A 9344-nucleotide genomic window follows, 5' to 3' on the forward strand; every position below is an offset into this window, starting at 1 on the left:
CTAAGGACCGGCCCGTGTGATCACAAAGAGCGTCCCCATCCTCCCCGCTTCCCCCCAGACCCACGTACACAAGGAAGACCCCATCCCAGCCCTGTCCCTCTGAGAGTCCTGTGGGCCGTCAGCTTTCCATTTCCTGGGCTCTGGGAGTCAAGGTCTCCTCCCGGACTGGAGAAAAAAGCAAGAGTCGACACAGCCCATCTGTCCCGCCCTGGCCCAGAGCAGGGGCAAAGCTGCCTGAACTGGATCCAACCGGTGGGGCCTCATGGTTCCTGTTACCTGCCAAAGCAGCAGAGGCCTGAGCTTACCCAACCGTGGTCTTTTCAAATTTGAGCACAGAGAGCGCCGTTACCCGTTTACCAGGCTGCTGGTCCAGGGCTGCCAGCCATCCTCCTCGCACCTCGGGCTGTGAAAGGGGGGCAGAGGGGAGGTGGGATGGGGGCTCTGAGGGAGGTGACGGCAATAGTCCCTGGGGAGGAAGCACTGAAATGGGGGGTGACTGGGGAAGATGCAGCAGAGGCGGGTCTACAGAGCTGCTTGGGGTGAGGGTCTCAGGAAGGAGGCCTTCGGGGCGCTGGGGGAGAGGGAGACAACAGGAGCACCGAGAAGCTGAGATGAAGGACGAGTGTGGACCAGGCAGGGCAGGCCGGGCTGAGGGCAGGACCCGGTCTAAGCAGGGAGAGGGTGGGTGAAAGGAGCTGCCCCGGTTGGCGGGGGTCTCAGTGCCTGGTGCCGCATCTCGGAGGAGAGGGCGGGTCCTGCAGGGGCCCAGCTCCAGGGGCGCCGAAGAGGAGGGCGCCCAAGGAAACGGGGCTAGGCTCGGCGATGAGGCGCTCCTCAGGGGCTTCTGAGAGGGTCCCTCAGTGGGGGCAGGATGAGCCAGGTCCCCCTCCGTGGGGGCATCCGGACCCGATCGGGTGATTTACTTCTGCTCCAGAGGCCTCTGAAGGGCCATCCCAGCTCCGGAGTTTCCTGAGGGATCAGCTTCTGGGGAAACTGCGTCCAGTTCAAGTTCACTCTCTGCTGTCCCATTTCTCTCACTTATTTTTTTAAGATTATTTATTCAAGTTAGTTTTGGCTGCATTGGGTCTTAGTTGCGGCATGCGGGATCTTTCCTTGTGACATGCGGGCTTCTCTCTAGTTGTGATGTGTGGGTTTTCTCTCTGTAGTTGTGGCGCGCAGGCTCCAGGGCGCATGGGCTCTGTAGCTGTGGCGCATGGGCTCTAGTTGAGGCATGCGAGCTCAGCAGTTGTGGCGCGAGGGCCCAGCTGCCCCGCGGCATGTGGGATCTTAGTTCCCAGACCAGAGATCGAACCCGCATCCCCCGCACTGTAAGTCCAGTAGTGGACTCTTTACCACTGGACCACCAGGGAAGTCCCATCTCTGTTGTTTTTTTTTAAATAGAATTTAAAAAATGTATTTACTTTATTTATTTATTTTTGGCTGCGTTGGGTCTTCTTTGCTGCGTGCGGGCTTTCTCTATTTGCGGCGAGCGGTGGCTACTCTTTGTTGCAGTGCACAGGCTTCTCATTGCGGTAGCTTCTCTTGTTGCAGAGCACAGGCTCTAGGCGTGCAGGCTTCAGTAGTTGTGGCTCGCGGCCTGTAGAGCGCAGGCTCAGTAGCTGTGGTGCACGGGCTTAGTTGCTCTGTGGCATGTGGGATCTTCCCAGACCAGGGCTTGAACCCGTGTCTCCTGCATTGGCAGGCGGATTCTTAACCACTGGACCACCAGGGAAGCCCTCATCTCTTGCTTTCTTACAGGCATTGTCCCTAAGAGTCCCTCCCATTGACGCCCGGCTCTCCGTCTCCGTGCGTGGTCTGTTTCCCAGAAATCCAGACTGAGACAGAGGGTCAGTGAGAAAGGGGGCTGAACAAAGGAAAGGTGGGTTGGGGGTAGAGAAGAGGCCATGAACCCCCGGCACCGCATTCAGGGTGAAGGCCGAGCCTGTGGTGGGAGAGAGGCCAGAGCAGCACAGAATGTGAGGGCCCCTCCGTGAGACCTCTGGGGAGGACCTGGACCTCTGGGGAGGACCTCAACCTCTGATGAAGCAGTTTCAAGTCACAGATGTGCCGGAGAAGGTGGTGTTAAAGGAAAAGCCTGAGAAACGGTGGTAGAAGATGGTTTTCTAAGGGGTAGAGGAGAGAAGGGTGGAGGAGGCCTGAGTGGGAGAAGAGGCCGTCGGTGGGGTGAGGATGAGGGGAAGTGCGTGTTCACGAAAGTTAGTGTTGTTGAAACCGTAGTTAGGAGGGAGAGGGCAAAGTACTCCGGAGGGACCTTTAGCAATATGAGAGGGCCAGTGACAAATGAACCTCTGAGCCAGGATGTCCGCTCTCCAGCACTATCCCTGGCGACATTAACATCGAGAGTAGCGAACCCATGGAAATGTGATATGCAATTTTAAATTTCCCAGTAGCCCCATTAAAAAAAATGTATAAAAAGAAACAGGTGAAATGACTTCTAATGATACATCTTATTTAACACAATATATCTAAAAACGTGATCGTTTCAACATGAATCAATATAAAAAGTTATTGAAGAGATGTTTTACATTTTCTTCAAACTAAGTCTTCAGACCCTGTGTGTATTGTACACGCACAGCATATCTGAATTCAGATGCTGCCTCTACGTTGGAAGTGCCTGGACTTCATAACATTTATGATTGAAGAAGTAGATTTGTAAACCTAAGTTGCTCTATACATACTTAGCTTTCCAGTAACCACGTCGAGTGATCAGTTTTAAAATTTAAGTTTAGAGGGCTTCCCTGGTGGCGCAGTGGTTGAGAGTCCGCCTGCCGATGCAGGGGACACGGGTTCGTGCCCCGGTCCGGGAAGATCCCACATGCCGCGGAACGGCTGGGCCTGTGAGCCATGGCCGCTGAGCCTGCGCGTCCGGAGCCTGTGCTCCGCAACGGGAGAGGCCACAGCAGTGGGAGGCCCGCGTACCGAAAAAAAAAAAAAAAAAAAAATTTAAGTTTAGGTTAATTAACTTGTTGAAATAAAAAATTTGGTCCTTCTGTTGCACTTACACGTTGCAAGGGTTCAGTAGGCATGCATGGCCAGTGTTCCCATGTCAGACCTCACGGATGTGAAACCCCAGACTTCCAGAGTTTGGTCTTTGTGTCGTCCGCACCTTCTATGAAAGAATGGACCTTCTGCCCCCTCTCCGCCCCAAGAGCTGCTCCACTAACACGATCCTGATCTGTTCCATTTTATTTCACACTTGGAGAAGTTGGCGGGTGAGGATCCAGCATCTGTGGGAAAGGAACTGGGGGTTGGCTTGGATCCCCTGGGTAAGGCGAGGGAAGTGAGCTGTGAGTTGGACATATTCCATTCCCATCCTCCTCCCGCGTTCTCGTGAGGAAGGCCATGGTTTCCTGGTCACACTGGCTCCTCCAAAGGCTGAGCTGATAATTCAGAGGACAGATCTCATTGTCAGGATCCGCACTGTCATAGTTTCCCCACCCCTGCCCCAGCTCTGAGCACTGACTGAGTCACAAACGCTTGGGCTTGGCTTCTGGGTCTCGGCCTCAGTTCCTCATCTGCAAAATGGGAAGAGTACTCCTTCATTTGGGGAAAAAACAAACAAACAAAAAACGGAGGGCCGGTGAAATCCCCAACAGGAAGCTACAGTGAAGGAGGAGTTTTAGTCCCGGACTGGGAGATCTATGCTTCTCATCCCGGCCTGCGGCACATCTGCCGCCCCTGGCTGGGGACAGGCAGCCCCTGCCTCCAGTCTGTGTTCTGGCACCATTTGCTGCCTTACATCGGAGATGCATCGCGGATGCTGGAGGGATGGGACTCGCAGAGACTCCTTTAGAAATGTAAAAAGTAATAATAACATCTAGACTTCTTCCCTTAGATCTCAACTGACCATCACCCATTGCTTGAGGTACAGGGTAGATCTCGTGGGGTGCCCTTCATGCCAGCACGGGACCTGATATCCTGAATTCCTGGCGACGGTATCTATGTCCGCTCCTAGAGGTGGAGTCACAGAAAACACCTTTGTTTTGGGTGGAAGGTTACACACACACTCCACACACACACACACAGTCACACACACACAGTCGGCATCCCCATCCCCAGGACGTTCAGCGCATCAGCTTAGCGGTCAGGTTGGACCGTGAACCATCACAGGTCAGGAAATGTAAACCTTGGATTTCTCCATCCTCTAAGTACAAGCCTGTCTTCCAAAACAGTTTGCAGTTAGTACCCAGGAGGGTTGCAAGGACATGAAGCTTCCCTTGACAACCTCTGCTGCTGCTTCCGGACATTCCTGCTTGTTAAGCTGTCGTCCTGATGCGGCCCCGATGAGACCTCTTTGTATAGACTCTGTTGAGTTCCCGTCTCAGGAAGAACAGCCACATTCCTGCAGGTGGACCCACCCAGGTAGAAGGCACTGCCCTCTACGTGTGCATCCTATAGCTTGTGTGACTCAGCCGGTCTCCCCATCTTTAAAATGAGGAGCAACTCATCTTAAGACTATTGCTACCCTCTGAGCGTGGGGGCTGGTCTCGGTTTCTTCATATGACAAATAGAGAAAAGGAGCCTCTGGTCAGCACTTCTCCCTCTTCCAGGAGGCCTGGGGAAGGACAAGATGTTAAATATTGATCAGTTGGGATCAGCTTGACTTCAGCCTGCGTTTCGCTGGGAGCTTGATGACCAAGCTACTCCTTTTTGCAACAATTCCTGGTGCTTCTTAGGAGGTGGTAACGAAATGATTGCGGCACCAAACCTCACAATCTCAGGGATTATTCCCACGACAGAGACGTCCCAGCAGGAGTAGGAGTTTTTCAGCTGTTGCGAGGCACACTTCCAATGACACCACGAACATTAGTTGTGCTAATTAGTGCTTGAAATAATTACTGATCTTCATTAACAGTGTCAGAAGCATTGCTTAGACTGCTTGCCATGCTCTTGGCATTCTTCATGAAGGGCTTTACAACCTGCTTCTTTCCCAGAAGAATATTAAGGCAAAACATAGAAAAACACACCTAGGGTTCAGAAAACATAAGGACAGATAGCTGAGCAAATGTACCAGCGACGTGCAGAATGACACTGACTCTTTACAACTGGAATTTTTTCGTATGCATGGCACGCAATGCTAGTCCTCTCTCCTCTTACTTTGCAAGTGCTCGGAGCTTGCTTTTATAACTGGGGCATAGGCTCTCCCAGGCTCAAAGGTCATATGCCAGGGAGGAGGGGAAATCTTTGGATAAACATGGCAAATATTCCTGGAGCATTTATGTTATTTAAGATTTACCTTTTTGGGGCTTCCCTGGTGGCGCAGTGGTTGGGAGTCCGCCTGCCGATGCAGGGGACGCGGATTCGTGCCCCGGTCCGGGAAGATCCCACATGCCGCGGAGCGGCTGGGCCCGTGAGCCATGGCCGCTGAGCCTGCGCGTCTGTAGTCTGTGCTCCGTAACGGGAGAGGCCACAACGGTAAGAGGCCCACGTAACAGAAAAAAAAAAAAAAAGATTTACCTTTTGGGAAAAGGTTTTTAATATTTTCAAAATTATAACATCTGTATATGTTATATTATTCACCAATCTTCTATGGGTGAATATTTAGAATGTTTTTAATTTTAAAAATTCACAGTGTGGTTATGAAGCATTTTTTCACATATAGTTTGGCCTACTTATTCAGTTATTTCTTCATGATAAATTTCTAGAAATGGAATCGCAGAAAACGCAATTTTTATGGATATATATATATATGTATATATAATATAATGCATGGAAAAAGTTGGAAGAATATCTTTTAAACTTAGTATAAGTATAGTAATTACTTCTTTTTTTAAATTAAATTAATTTATTTATGGCCGCATTGGGTCTTCATTGCTGCATGCAGGCTTTCTCTAGTTGCGGTGAACGGGGGCTACTCTTCATTGTAGTGCGCGGGCTTCTCCTTGTGGTGGCTTCTCTTGTTGCGGAGCATGGGCTCTAGGCACGTGGGCTCAGTAGTTGTGGCTCGCGGGCTCAGTAGTTGTGGCTCGTGGGCTCTAGAGCACAGGCTCAGTAGTTGTGGCGCACGGGCTGAGTTGCTCTACGGCATGTGGGATCTTCTCGGACCAGGGCTCGAACCCGTGTCCCCTGCATCATCAGGCGGGTTCTTAACCACTATGCCACCGGGGAAGTCCTGGTCATTACTTCTTGAGAGGGGACTGGGATTGGGGATGTAATCAATGAGGAATTTGACCAAATCTATAACGTTTTTGTTTTTCACAAGGAGAAAATATCTATGTAACTTAACATTAGTTAAAATTAAAGATAACAACAACAAAAAAGGGCGAGATAAAGTAGTTAGCTGACAATCACACAGCATTGGAAGTAAAACTGTCTGCTTTCTTCTACTGAAGAAAAATGAGAGGTTAAAAAAAAAGAATAGAAATAGGATACATAAACTGTAAACTGATAAAGGAAAGAAAAAGGAAACGTAACACCTAAAACCTGATTAATCCAATAAAAGTAAGAAATGCAAAAAAGAAAAGAAACAAGAAAGCACAGTAAATAGAAAATACAAGTATATGGACAAAATAAGTCCACATATATCAGTGCTCAAAATTTATGTGATTTGGTCAAAGTCTTCATTAAAATGTCACAACTCTCATCCTGGGTAACAAAACAAAGTTCAGTTAAATGTTGTTTGAAAGGGATACAAAAATATAAGGCACAGAAAGTTGCAAAGTGAAGGAATGGAAAAAATTATTAACCAAGGAAACACTAACCCCAGGAAACGGGTGTGCCAGCACCAACACCAGATAGAATGGAATTCAAAGCCAAAAGAATTAATGGTCCGAGAAGAGGGTTTTTGTTTTGTTTTGTTCTTGTCCACTCATAAATCTTTGTGCATGGTTTCAAAATGTATAAAGCAAAAATGACAGCTCAAGTAGACAAAAAATAACCTAGGATTTAATTACTTGCATCGTCCAATTCAGTTGCCCCTAGCCACATAGTAGAGTCAATAACTACTGAGCTGTTGAGCCCTTAAACTGAGATGTGCTGTGAGTATAAAGCACATGTCGGATTTCTAAGGCTTGGTACAAAAAATCTGGTAAGATGTCTTGGGAATATTTTCAAATATTGATTACATGCTGAAAAGATCATATTTTAGAGATATCGGGTTAAATAAAATCTATTAAAATTAATCTCACCAGTTCTCTTTATTTATTTTAACATGAATACTGGAAACGTTTAAATAACATGTGTGACTCACATTGCATTTCTATCGGACAGCACTGAAGGGGATTTGAATAATATAATTAATAAGTAATTAATAGATTACTAATAAACAGATAAAGGTGATATTTTGACTTAGAAATTTTACATTCTTTTTTTAATTAAAAACTTTAAAAATTGAAGTATAGTTGATGTATAATATTATATAAGTTATAGGTGTACAATATAGTGATTCCCAATTTTTAAAGGTTATACTCCATTTATAGTTACTATAAAATATTGGCGATGTTCCCAGTGTTGTACAATATCTCCCAGTAGCTTATTCTGTACCTAACAGTTTGTACCTCTTAATCCCCTACTCCTATCTTGCCCCTCCCCGCTTCCCTCTCCCCACTGGTAACCACCAGTTTGTTCTCTACATCTGTGAGTCTGCCTTTTATTTGTGCTGTATTCACTAGTTTGTTGTATTGTTTAGATTCCACATATAAGTGATATCATATAGTATTTGTCTTTCTCTGTCTGACTTATTTCTCTTAGCATAATGCCCTGCAAGTCCATCCACGTTGTTGCCAATGGCAAAAGTTCATTCTTTTCTTTATGGCTGAGTAGTATTCCATTGTATATACGTACCACGTCTTCTTTAGCCATTCACCTGCCGATGGACATTTAGGTTGCTTCCAAGTCAAAAAAGGATTTTGACCGCCTAGATTTGGCCTCCCAGTCTCTCTCCACACTCTCTCTCCCCCTCCACCCCACCCCACCTCATCTTCCTCTCTTACCCAGAGAAATAAATCCAATTCCACTAAAGATGAAAGTGCTCTAATAAGGCCTCCCGGCCTCCCTCGGCTACAGGTCTGGCTTTCTGGGTGCGCACCCTGGGTAGTCACATACGGTCCCCCGCTTAGAAAGGGCTCACCCCTCATTTACTGCTCTGCTGATGCTGTCTTGAAATTCTTAATGTTTCGAACAAAAGCTCCCCACTCCCTGCATTTTCATTTTGTGTCACCGATTCTGAAGATAGGCTTCTATTTCGCAGGGTCTGGTCCTTGATATTTCTGCAAATTCCTCAGCGGGTGTTACGCATTTTCCACTCGAGTTAAAGATGCAGGATTGTGGCGTCGCCTGGACCCCACAGAAAGCGCGATCACCCGTGTCTTCACACTAATCTTACCTTTCCTGCGGGGTGGGGAGGCTCAACTGGGGAAGGAGAACTAACATCGTTAGTGTTCTTTTGTGAGCTGCTTCTCCCCACCTCTTGTGCCCCACTTACTCATACTTACCCCTCCAGCCGTGTCACAGCGTGCAGGCAGGACGTTCCCCAAACTTGTTCTTTCTTCACACCTTTGCGCAAGGTGCTCCCCACCCGGTCTGCTTGGGAAGCTCCTTCTCGGTCTTCAAGGTTGCCTGTGTGCTCACCTCCTTTACGAAGCCCTCCTTGGCCCCTCTGGGTAGAACTGCGTGTCGCGTCCTCTTGATCTGAGGTCTCCAGTAAGAACTGAGCCAGGAAGCTGGCATTCTTTTCTTTACACCTCTTTTCCACTAGACTGGTGGCTTCCAACCTTTGTGTGTGTGTGTGACACACTGCAAGGCATTAAAATACTAAAAACACATTAAACAAGTCGAGAATAGTTACAATGCGGTCACTGCCGCGGTATAGCTGGGTCCCGCAGGGACTATAATAGCTCCCACTCTGTCACTTGGTTGCCTTTAATACCGGTTTGCTGCTCTGAATGTGACCTCTTGTGTATTTCACATGTTAATTCACATGTTACGTTTTCTTATGTTCCAATAAACACCAACGGAGACCAGCGGCCGGCTCTACTCCGCCCACTAGTCAGACTGTGTGCCAACGGGCTGCATCGGCCTGGTTGGGTGCGGGGGGGGGGGTCCCTTTTCCTAATTTGTGTAAAAGGTACCATTTGGACTAATGGGTGCTCTAGCTTAGGACGCCCCAGGGAGAGGACTGGGTTCCATTCATCTTTATTTCTCTAGCTCTTAGCACAGTGCCGGACAGTAACAGACCTTAATACCTGCGGGATAAATTATGAAACGATCAGGAGGCTCTGCTGATAGCGTGCATCATGATTTGGGCCTCGTCTAAAACGTGGTTAACGTACATTTCCCAAATCCAGGCTGCTGTGGGCAGGGCTCTTAAGTATGCTGGATTCACT

Source organism: Pseudorca crassidens, chromosome 11 (genome assembly GCF_039906515.1).
Source record: "Pseudorca crassidens isolate mPseCra1 chromosome 11, mPseCra1.hap1, whole genome shotgun sequence".
Classification (NCBI taxonomy): domain Eukaryota; kingdom Metazoa; phylum Chordata; class Mammalia; order Artiodactyla; family Delphinidae; genus Pseudorca; species Pseudorca crassidens.